Raw genomic sequence first — 11,330 nt, forward strand, 5'->3', positions numbered from 1 at the left:
ATCCAATATCTAAGATATAAAGATTTAGTGAATAAAGAGATACCCAGAATAGTATCACACATTAGGAATCTACAATTTCGTCAAAACAGACAAATCTGTATGGTATAACATGCAGCATTTGATATGTACCGCCGGTCATCTATCTCACTGCTAAAGAGGCAAAAAAACATCACCACACAAAATATTATCTTGTAGTTAACACACTCAACGTTCGTTCCACTCCTACGCCGGTGCACCCTCAGGAGATGTAGACTCCACAATGCACAATTGCAATACGTTGAGTGTGTTCTAAAATGTTGTATGTTGTCGGTGTGTATTGCTTGCTTTTTCTGCTTCTGTAGTAGTGGAAGTACTAAAGTAGATTTGTCTGTTTTGACGGATTATAGCGAACTAAGCTTGTAGTTCCTTGAGCATGAACCTCCGTAAATACACCTGCTTTAGGTAGGTTATGGCGATTGTTTTCACATTTGGAACGAAATAGTAGGTAGGTACTTATAATGCTTTGTCCTTAAAGCTCTAGCTGCACTGTAGGAATATTCGAAATTCCAAACCTATAGGTCTAAATAACTAAATAGCAGTTACCTGCTTTATCAACAGTGGCAGATATAAACTAGTCTTTCAATAATACTTTCAGTTCTTTGATGGTTTCTACATCAAGATATGAGATCAATCCTATCCTACATACCAATATTAAAAACGAGAAAGTTTGTGTGTATGGATGGGTGTATAAACCATATCCACTTTAACGAAATTGTGGGCACCAGCTACTATTTCTATAAAAAATCAAAACATCACCAAAATAACGACTGAGTAGTTAGGTACCTACTAGACATAACATGCGTCGCATACTACCCAGCTAGGTACCATATATAAAATAATGAATGTTTCTTTTGTTAGACAGAGGCAGGCTGTGACCTCTCAAAATTGTAGTCAAAATAACTAACTTCACTAACCTTCAGGAAAACTTGGTGCTACCGATTCATAAATATTAATGAGAATAAGACCCTGATTTGTTACTAATGATGCTAGGTATTTTAAAGGAAATAGGATTCTTATTAAAGTTTATGCCGACATAACATCTACCAAAACACTAAGTGATTGCATTTTGATGTAGAGATAAAAATATAGTTTTTTGGGTTTCAGGACAAGGCACAGTTGATATGGCGCTTCTTCTGCATTACATGATTATGGCAAATGCTCTGGGATCTGTTTTCAACTTTGATCTAGATTTTTCTTAGGAAAAAATTGGACTAGGTATAGACGTACAGATAGGTACGTACACAGTACTCCCAAAAGCTGTCAGCTGGTATCATATTCGCGACAAATCACCTCCGCCACTTAAACCGAATTAAAAGGGTGTTTCAGGAGGTACTGAAAATGCATAAGTACATCAATAAGAACATAGATTCACAAAAACCGTCCGCCGCCAGTATAATGCAGTTGCACATGCTACTACTGACTTGAAGCACATTTTCAGTAGTGCCTCTCTCATAATATTGGAGAGTGGTTTAGGTAAATAAGTTTTGTGACAGTAAATTCTAAGATAGGTACTTTTTTCATGATTTAGGTCTGTGTAGTGATTTTATGTAAGTACATACTTAGATAAGCCTATATATTTTAAACAGCAGAATTGGTGATTAAATACGAGCAAAAAACAAACAGACATAAAGTGGCCGACAAAATGATTACCTTGCTAGGTAAAAATTTCACGCAAACGCTTATAAAGTCGTCGACAAAGAATGTTGGAGATAATATTTAAAGTGAATTCCATTTAGAGTGTGGCAGGTCTCCAAATTTCAAATATTTCGTCACAAGGCGGCGATATATCATGTTTTTGCTCGGACGCAGGAATGCCCGCCTGTATAATTTGGCCGGCCACCCGGCAACTCCGCGTCTGCCGCGCCCGCCGCCCTACGTCTATATTATCAGTAGATAAATTTAAGCTTTGTCTTTGCCTCGTATATTTCGTCCTCTCGAAGTATTACTTTTGTTTTTTTCTACCGTGGCCGCCAACAAAAAACTGAGTGGAGGCGAACGAAGTGGGTATAATTTATTTTATAGTCGGCTCGCTCGTAACTCGACGGTGGACGGCTGGACGCCGATTTATCCCCATCTCGACGTAATTAACCTAAATGGATTGGCCAGAGTCGGTGCCTCTGAGAGCGCGACCGCCAGCGTCCTTCTTCCTCTGCGACCACTCTGTTATCCATTAACGTTTATGTAGACTAAGCAAAGGTTTCGTTGACAGCTCACAACCCAGTCTAATCCAATTAAGCCTATATTTTCCAAAACCGCAACACGAATGAGATAGCAGAAGAACGAAAATCGTCTGTGATTATGGAGTCGATCCCGAGGACCGCGACGACTTATCCCCGAGGGAATTATAATTGTTTTGCATTCTTGCACGGGTATAAAAACAAAAGGGCAAGACACGGGCCCCCCGCACTGTTGGTCTTACGGACCAGACCAAAGTCTGACGACTCGCATTCCCTGAGACAAAAAGCTACGAATGAATCGGAGTAGGTAAGCTCGAGCGCAAGCTTTCGAAGCTCGGCATATCTACCACATACTGCTCCTCATATTATATGAGTATGATAGGTGCATAAACTGTTACAACAATGTTGCACAAAAAGGCTCATAATAAAACCAAAACTGTGCCGCGATTCATTTAGGAGAGGTACTTATTAATTTACGATTTCTTTTTCGACTTCGGCACAACCAATGGCACTATCAATTTTATTTATGTTTATTAAGAAAAATAATACATGCAATCATTCTTTTCGGTTAAACACTTTACGGTTTTTATTTTTATTACTTACTATATATACATACCTAAATACCCATAAAACTTCAAGTAGATCGCGATTAAAATAATGTCCAAGCATTGATATGATAATAATATGTAAGTGAAAGGTGTTGATTTGATGAAGTCTATTAAAATCTGTGAGAAAAAGTGTCGATATCTGATGGTGATACTGATTGGTTAGTAAGTAAACGTATGTAATGCATAATTAGGTGTCACTCGCATATTATATGTAGCGCGCAGCGGCCCGCGGCCATCGAACCCAGGCCTCTTCTCAAAATATTCCAAGTATGCACATATTAAACTGGTTTTTCCTTGCATTATTTTATTACTTTTATACAAAACTAGCTGAACAGCCCTGGCTTCGCTTTGGTGGAATTTCTGAAAACTCTTCCTTAGTGTGGGTTTACATATTTTCGTGCAGGCAAAGCTCTAGTTACTACACAGCACAGTTTGAGCATAAGTTGGTGTGTCAGTCAGTCAGTTGTTTCTCTTTTTATATACCTCTATCAACTAGGTGATGCCCGTGTCTTCGTCCGTATGGATTTAGATTTTTGGGAATCATTTTGTTTTCCGGCATAAAATGTCGCCTATGTCCATTGAATTATTATAATTATGTACCTACCTACTACCCAACGCATATGTCATTACCCTTTCATCAAAATTGGTTAAATAGATGGGCCGTGAAAAGCTAGCAAACATGCAGACAGACATACACACTTTCGCATTTTTAATAAGTTGTATTAGTATGGATTCAAATAGGAAATATATTATTTTTAAATGCTTCGTTAATTGAACCTACCGTACCTACCGTTGTACCTATTATAATTTTATCAGAAATAATTTACAAATTAAGTAAGTAATATATTTTTTTTGTAATGAAGTCATACGGGCTAGTTACTCACATGCCCTGGTATAAACGCCATCTATTGTTTTTCTGAAACTCATGGTAGCCTAGTGGTTAAGACGTCCGCCTCCTCTTCAAGAGATCGAGGGTTCGATCCCGGGCATGCGCCTTTAACTTTTCAGAGCTATGTGCGTTTCAAGCAACTAAATCTTACTTGCTTAGCGGTGAAAGAAAACATTGAGAGGAGAGCTGCATATCTGAGAGTATTCTATAATGTTTTAAAGGTGTGTGGAGTCTGCCAATCCGCACTTGGCCAGCGCGGCAGACTATGGTCTAAACTTTTCTCTTTCTGAGAGGAGACCCATGCTGATGATGATCGTTTTTCTTCTGCATATTGAGCGCGCATTGAATATTTTCAACCCTGTATGGAATTATTATTTTCTACAATAGGTAGCTAGGTATCTACGTAGCTATCTCTCATACTCGTATCGCACCAGTTGTAGTGACGTGCTTAGGTCGTAGGTAGATAGGCTTGGACGTGGTTTTGCCATACTCGGGCTCCGTACATGGCACAATTAGTGTCCGGATTAGGTGTTTAGTGTAATCGAAGCAAAAGTTGAGGGCATAAATTAATAATTACTAACGTGGTTAATAAAGTCTACTGTTACTAACACTTTGTGGATGAAATATCTGAAAATAAATCCAAATTAGCCCGCAGGTACCAATGTAATCTCAAAATATACGGGACAATACGTCCTGTCCTGTTCATTTTCTCGTACATTATATTTTGTCTCTATAATATGTATTTTCATATGCACTGATGTCAAGAAATCATCACGTCCCGTCCGACACAAACACACATTACGCCTACCAATGCCACGATCTTTAGACTGTTCCACGCGGACGAAGTCGCAGGCAAAAGCTAGTTTTATAGCTACTGTAAACCCCCGAACAAAAACCTACTTACAATTACTTTTTAGGGTTCCCTAGAGTTTCGTTACTGCCATTTTTAGGGTTCCCTACCCAAAGGGTAAAAACGCAGCCCTATTAATGTCACTCTTCTGTCTGTCTGTCCGCGTGTCACAGGTCTCTAGCTCGTAGACGAAATGAGTTACAAATACATATCTATGGTTACAAACCTGTGGTGTTTGCTGTAGAACGTTGACCCAAAGCCGAATATTGAATTAATTAAAAAAATTAAAGATAACAGATACCTAGTACCTACTATTTCCTTAGGGTGCTAGCATAAAGAAGCAGGTTTCAGTGCGGATCATGGGCAGATCGAATTGTACTGTACTAAATATTACCAGTAGACGTCGCTTGGAGTTTGGCAATTTCAATATCGATGTTTATCGGAATTTTCCGCTAGTGGGTCTAACAAATTACCTGATGTGACGACGCCCTTACGGTGAAAGTAGATTGTTGTTGAGGTGCGTACGAGACTAGCACGTGGCGTGCGAGCGTGCCACGCGAGTACCTCAAAATTTTACTTACCTAAGTATTATTTTGACAACATAGTATCCATACTTCATACGCATATCCTACTTAATATAAACGCGAAAGTTAGTATTTATGTATGGATGGATGTTTGTTACTCTTTCACGCAAAAACTACTGGACGGATTTCGCTGAAAGGAATGGAAATAGATTATACTCTCGATTAACACATAAGCTACTTTTTATTCCGGAAAATCAATGAGTTCCCACGGGATTTTTTAAAAACCTATATCCACGGGAACGAAGTCGCGGGCATCAAAAATCAAATTATTATTACTAGCTGTTTAATCTATGACGGCACTTCAAAAGTATTCAAAGACCAAAAGCAAATAAGTCCAATAATGCGATGTTAAATAACTATTTGAATGATATTTTAGATTAAAGTGTGGATCAAATTTGATAATCCTTAAATATTTATGCTTTAATAATGATTTATTTGGTAGTAATTTGCTTTCACAGTACATTTTTTGCTTATTATTTCAAAATAAATTGGTGTTTTAATTTTGGTGATCATTTACTATTTTTGGTGATTGGTTAAAGTATTTATTTGACGTTATATTTTGTAATATCTGGTGATAAGTTAAACGTAACCCTTAAGTCACTGATCACTATTGATTTGCTGTTACCCGTTTAGGAGTTCCGTCCTCCATCTCCGAAACTATTCATCAGGTCTTCACTTAAGTCAGGCTAAGTTTTCCATTTGTTTGTTTGGTGATTTTCAACTCAACACAACTCCAACAGAAGATACGTAAGGTGTTTATGAGACCTTATTAATTTAATTCAACTGTGTACGAATTTGGGTTCAACAACTTAAAATCTGTGTAGGTACCTACCTAACTCAGTTGCTAAACTGCCGAGCTTGGACTAAATAATAATGATTTTCATCCGGCTCGCTGTTGATAAGAAATAAAAATAGTGGTGTTATGATTGTGGTATGTAATGCGACTTGTCACTCACGTGCCTTGGCCGTATAACGGTGGTGACATATTTAACCGGCTGCCGGCTCCCCGCGCGGGCCGCGACGCGAGACCTGCGCCCGCGCCGAGATCTTCGCTATTTACTGGACAACCGCATTTAACTATTTATATCCTTAACCACAATCTAATTATAATTTTTTTTATTAGTTACAGGTTTGCTCTTGACCACGATCTCACCGAATGATAAGTTATTTTTTATTTTAAGTATTTCAGGTTAGGCTTGCGCTTGACGACAACGGAAGGTCTACCTAAGTTGAAGCACGCTTATCTAGAAGATGCCTATTCACTCTTGCCTTGTTAGCTAGTTTGATGTAAAACAGAACTCACCTGATGAAAGGTAGATATAATCTGAATTAAAATTGAACGCTGTATTAGGTATGGTAGAGTAGATAATTTTAGACTGAAAAAGTTTTCGTTCAAGAAATCTCGTAGTTCTCGTACCTACGAATACCTACACATCGGAGCTGATACATTTAGAATTGAATCTTTTTTACTACTTGTTCAATGGAATTAATTTTCAAGGTTTAAGGTTTTCAAAAACCATATCTTCTAGAAATCGACCGTGGATCCTTCTTTCTTCGTCAGACGGTGCGTCAGCTGCTGAGAGTACTGAGGATCAACCAGGTTTTATTAATGCATCTTTTGTTACCTATAATAAATTAAGCAGGTAGGTATATTTACCAGTTAAAGTTAAGTATGAAATGAAATGAGTGAGACAGAATCTGTAAGGAAGCAAGAATCGCGATGTAATGGCACTAATCAGGTGGCAGATCTATACAAATTGTCACATCAAGAAATCTTTATTACTCTTACTGTTATTTAGATCTTTTAATTGGTTTGAAAATGATATTCATAGAATGTGAAGCAACGTACAGCAAAACTTGTTTACATGGCAGGTATTATGTTAGCTGAAGGAAACTTTTCTCTTTACCCTAATCAGAGACAGCTTTCCTGTTTGATTTCCTCGTTTACTAAGAACTTTATTATTTCAAAATATCGATATTTTTACCCTATTTAAGTGATCTGCAAAAAAATATGATTGGTTTTCTATTTAGTATAATGTAGGTAGGTATATTACTGCCTATATTACGTGAGGCGTGGAAGCTTTTAAATTGTTTGAGCTGTACCAAGCTTCGTGGAGGAATGTGTAGAGCTGGGGCTTAGTAGCTAGTAGGTACCTGTACCTACGTTCGTGTGGATACTAGACAGACATAAACAGTAATTTATTTCTGGCAACGAACTTGCGTCCTTGGCGTCGACCTTATATTGCGCAACACCGGTTTTGAAATGCGCGCACGCACGATCTATGTACGCCTGTATTACTTTTATGACAAGCGATGACATGTCTATGTAGAGGTTTTTTAATCGAACGTATTAATTAGGATGTCGTTTAGTTAAATCGCTGCTCGTGCATGTACATGGTTTCAAAGAATCTTGCCTGACTAGTTAGTATTATAAATTATAATAATATCTACGTTTTATATAATTGAGTAGGTAAATAACCTATCATTGCGCATTCCATAATGAAAATAAGCTTTCCTTACATGGGGCATAATTTATATTGCTGTGAAACAACTATTTTTTGATTGTTTTGACGATCAAATTTTTTATTATAAGGTACCTACCTAGATAGGTACTAGTAAGTATTTATTCCTTTTTCAGTAGAGTCAATACCTACTTAAGAAATCTCTTCCAAGTTAATCGTGAATAAGCGAAGATCTGAACATACTTAGTAATCACGGGCTAACTCTCACTGAATAGCAAAAAGCAATTGGGAAAAGTCCTATCCTCACTAAGTTACCTACCTACTAAGACACGTAACAAAGGTATATAGAAGACTAGAAGATAGTCCGCGACTTCGTCTGCGTGCATTTAGATTTTATAAAAATCCCGTGGGAACTCTTGATTTTCTGGGATAAAATGTAGCCTATGTCCTTCCCCGGGATGTAAGAATTTTATCAAATCGGTTAAACTGTTGGGCCGTGAAAAGCTAGCAGACAGGCAGACAGACAGGCATTACACACTTTTGCATTTATAATATTAGTATGGATTATAGAACTTTGTGGATCGAGTAAAAATATAGGATTGTCAAACGTATATTATGGCATAAAGGCATTCCGAAGGCACGCGAAAGCTGTCTTAGCGAGTTAGCAACAGTGTGTGTGAGAATCATGCATAGAATATAAACTCCTTGCATTGCACTGCACATGAACATATACACAGATACTTTGCTAATATGAGTTTTGTTCCTTATTGACAGAATATAATATCAATTACCTAATATCCTTACTTGTATACCTACGTGTAATTAAACTGTATTTATAATAGGTAGGTATATATTATAAAATATTTTTCCTACGATAACAGACTACCGTCTGGCTAAATTGATTTCATTTTATGTAACATATCTATGACTATGACATAGCTTATTTAACTTAAAACAATTTAAAATCAATAAATATTAAATATTTTTATCATAGATTCAAAGATTAATAAAACATTCATGCACGAATCAAAACATGATGTGTGGGTATAGTTGCCTACTAGATAATTTTTATATGTCGATGTTTGTAAATAATATTATTTACTATTTCTTATAATATCTACCTATTAGTTTTCATCCGCATGAATTTATTTAATTACAGATCTCTTTGTTGAAAAATAATGTCTCAAAATCCGTTCTTAGTGGTGGATTACGTTATATTGAGAGCTTATACTTTATGCAAAATTTCAAGTTTCTAGACGCAGCGGTTGAAGTACGTTGACATAATAGCAGGCAGCTAGTATTTTCTTTTATTATACAGGGTGGCTGGTAAAAAGCCATGATTTCTTATAAGCACCTATGGGTTGTAGGTGAGATCAAATAGGTACTATCAATTACATCTTATATCTTCGAGCAAAAATGATCATTTTTAAGTTTTTCAGATTTGTTTCTGTAATAAATAGTAAAAAAACTGCCGTAATATGTATTGCCAATTTCTTTTATTTCTAGGTAGCAGGCATCTCAATTAATAATCACGGGCATTAAAATAAAATTTTCAGATTAGAGCTCTGCAAAACTATATCAATTTCTGTAAGGCTGGCAATGAATTGGCGGTTCCTCTGGTGACGCAAATATTCATGGGCGGCGGCGGTGATTACTTATTTGATTTCTGCTGCTGCCTGCCATCAACGTTGCTGCTCGTTTACTCGCTATTTTCATTTTGAAAACCAACATTTTTTAAAACTCTACTTCGATAAAATTGTACCTAACACACTTTGTTACACGTGCATCACGCAAAAACCACTGTCATTATTTTGACGAAACATACTCGTTCGTGGTATTAAAGCACTGAAAGCATAATATATCTACTCGTAGTTCAACAACGTATTGTGGATCTGAAATTCCCTTACTTTTCAGGAGATAGTACAAAAACTAAACAACTTTGTTAGCATTTTACCTGTATTGATAAAATCTTACTTCAAAATGTATTTCATTATTTTCTTAAAATGTAGTTTACCATATATTGTGACACTCGTAAATAAAAGTGGTTCTTTCGTAATACCTACTGGAATCTTATAACACTAGCAGAGAAAATTCGCATTTCTATTTACTCGCCTCTTTACACTATGGCTTGAAGCAGTTAATGCCCGCGATATCAACATAATGCCTTCTCTACTTGTGTCATTTGTTCATAGTTGCATGGTTCCGTGGCAGAGTGAAAGTGGCAGCCCCTGCCTCGCAGGCCGCAGCCTCTCAGCCAGCGAAGGCCGCCGACGTGCACCCAGCGTAAATAATAAACACCAACACCCACAGAGTTACATTACCTAGAGGCAGTGATGTGCCGCACAGTAACCTCAACAACCACTATGTACTGTCAATACGAGGAGAGGTTATGGTTTTTTCTCACTTAAATTGGGGTTGGAGCTGTTTTTACTCTGTTTGTTAATATAGCTTTTTTATCAATGAACTCTTGCGGTAATATACGGAACTAGCTCAGCCCGTATCTTCGTCGCTTGGACTACACGAATTTCAAACCCCTATTTCAAGTAATTATTAAAGAAATATTATGTTCACAAGTGATAAGCTTACGTCATTGTTAACAATAGACCTAATTATAGTAAGTTCACTCTGATTTAATTGTTACGATTTGAAGGCGTTTTTTAGGGTTCCTCCCTCAAAAGGAAAAACGAAACCCTTTTAGGATCACTTTGTTGTCTGTCTGTCTGTCTGCCTGTCCGTCCGTCCGTCCGTCGTGTCTGTCAGGAAATCCGATAGGGTACTTCCCGTTGACCTAGAATCATGAAATTTGGCAGGTAGGTAGGTCTTACTGCACAAGTAAAGGAATAAATCCGAAAACCGTGAATTTGTGGTTACATCATAAAAAGAATTAAAATGTGTTTCAATTTTCAAAGTAAGATAACTATACAAAGTGGGGTATCATATGAAAGGGCTTTACCTGTACATTCTAAAACAGTTTTTTATTTTTCATTATGCATAATAGATTTGATTTATCGTGCAAAATGTCAAAAAAAACCCGCGTACCCTCAGTGCGATTCCGACTCGCACTTGTCCGGTTTTTTTGACCCCCAATGTATCTTTGTAAGTTTGTCTTTCCCCTCCAGTAATATGAAATCTCTGTCAAAATACGTATAGGTAGTCTACGCTTAGGAGCCTATTCATATCAAAAGCCTTCAAATGTCCCCAAATTCCTTCTACTTCGTTATATCGTTTAAACTTAACTGATATATTTTATTTATTGCTTACCAGTTTCCGCACATTAATATTGTTTCACTCGATGAGGTAGACTTGACGTGAAATATTCAGATTAAAAAAAAACTAAAATAACTTGTTCATGGGAGGTACTCTGATATTGTATTCCAAGTATTATAAAGTGGTTAGAAAAACTAAACACTCATAAAACAGACACTTTTACGTATAAAAGTGGTACTTAGTTAATGAGTCGTTCTCGTTAAAAACTAGAGAAGCCGGTCGAATACAATAAATTGTATATTTTTTATGAATATACACTAAATTGAAATACAAGAACACGAGGAGCTAGCGGTAACCGAAGTTGTTTTGAGTAATGGAATATACCTACTTATTACAACGAGAATCCGGATATATAGGTATATAAATCTCATAGGCAAAAGCTCTGTTACTAGCGATCACGCCTGCGGCCTGCTCTTCAGGTATGCTAGCCAAATATTCGGGATATTCCGGATTG

At 36.9% G+C, this 11,330-nt stretch overlaps 1 long non-coding RNA gene across 1 annotated transcript; it reads left to right on the forward strand.

Annotated features, from left to right (window-relative positions):
- The first annotated feature begins 5,746 nt into the window (after window positions 1–5,746).
- Window positions 5,747–11,058, forward strand: LOC123869528. The gene is made up of 3 exons (XR_006796916.1): window positions 5,747–5,827; window positions 9,937–9,939; window positions 11,049–11,058. It is a non-coding gene; the product is annotated as an uncharacterized LOC123869528 (long non-coding RNA).
- The last annotated feature ends 272 nt before the right edge of the window (window positions 11,059–11,330 follow it).

Source organism: Maniola jurtina, chromosome 11 (assembly GCF_905333055.1).
Source record: "Maniola jurtina chromosome 11, ilManJurt1.1, whole genome shotgun sequence".
NCBI lineage: Eukaryota > Metazoa > Arthropoda > Insecta > Lepidoptera > Nymphalidae > Maniola > Maniola jurtina.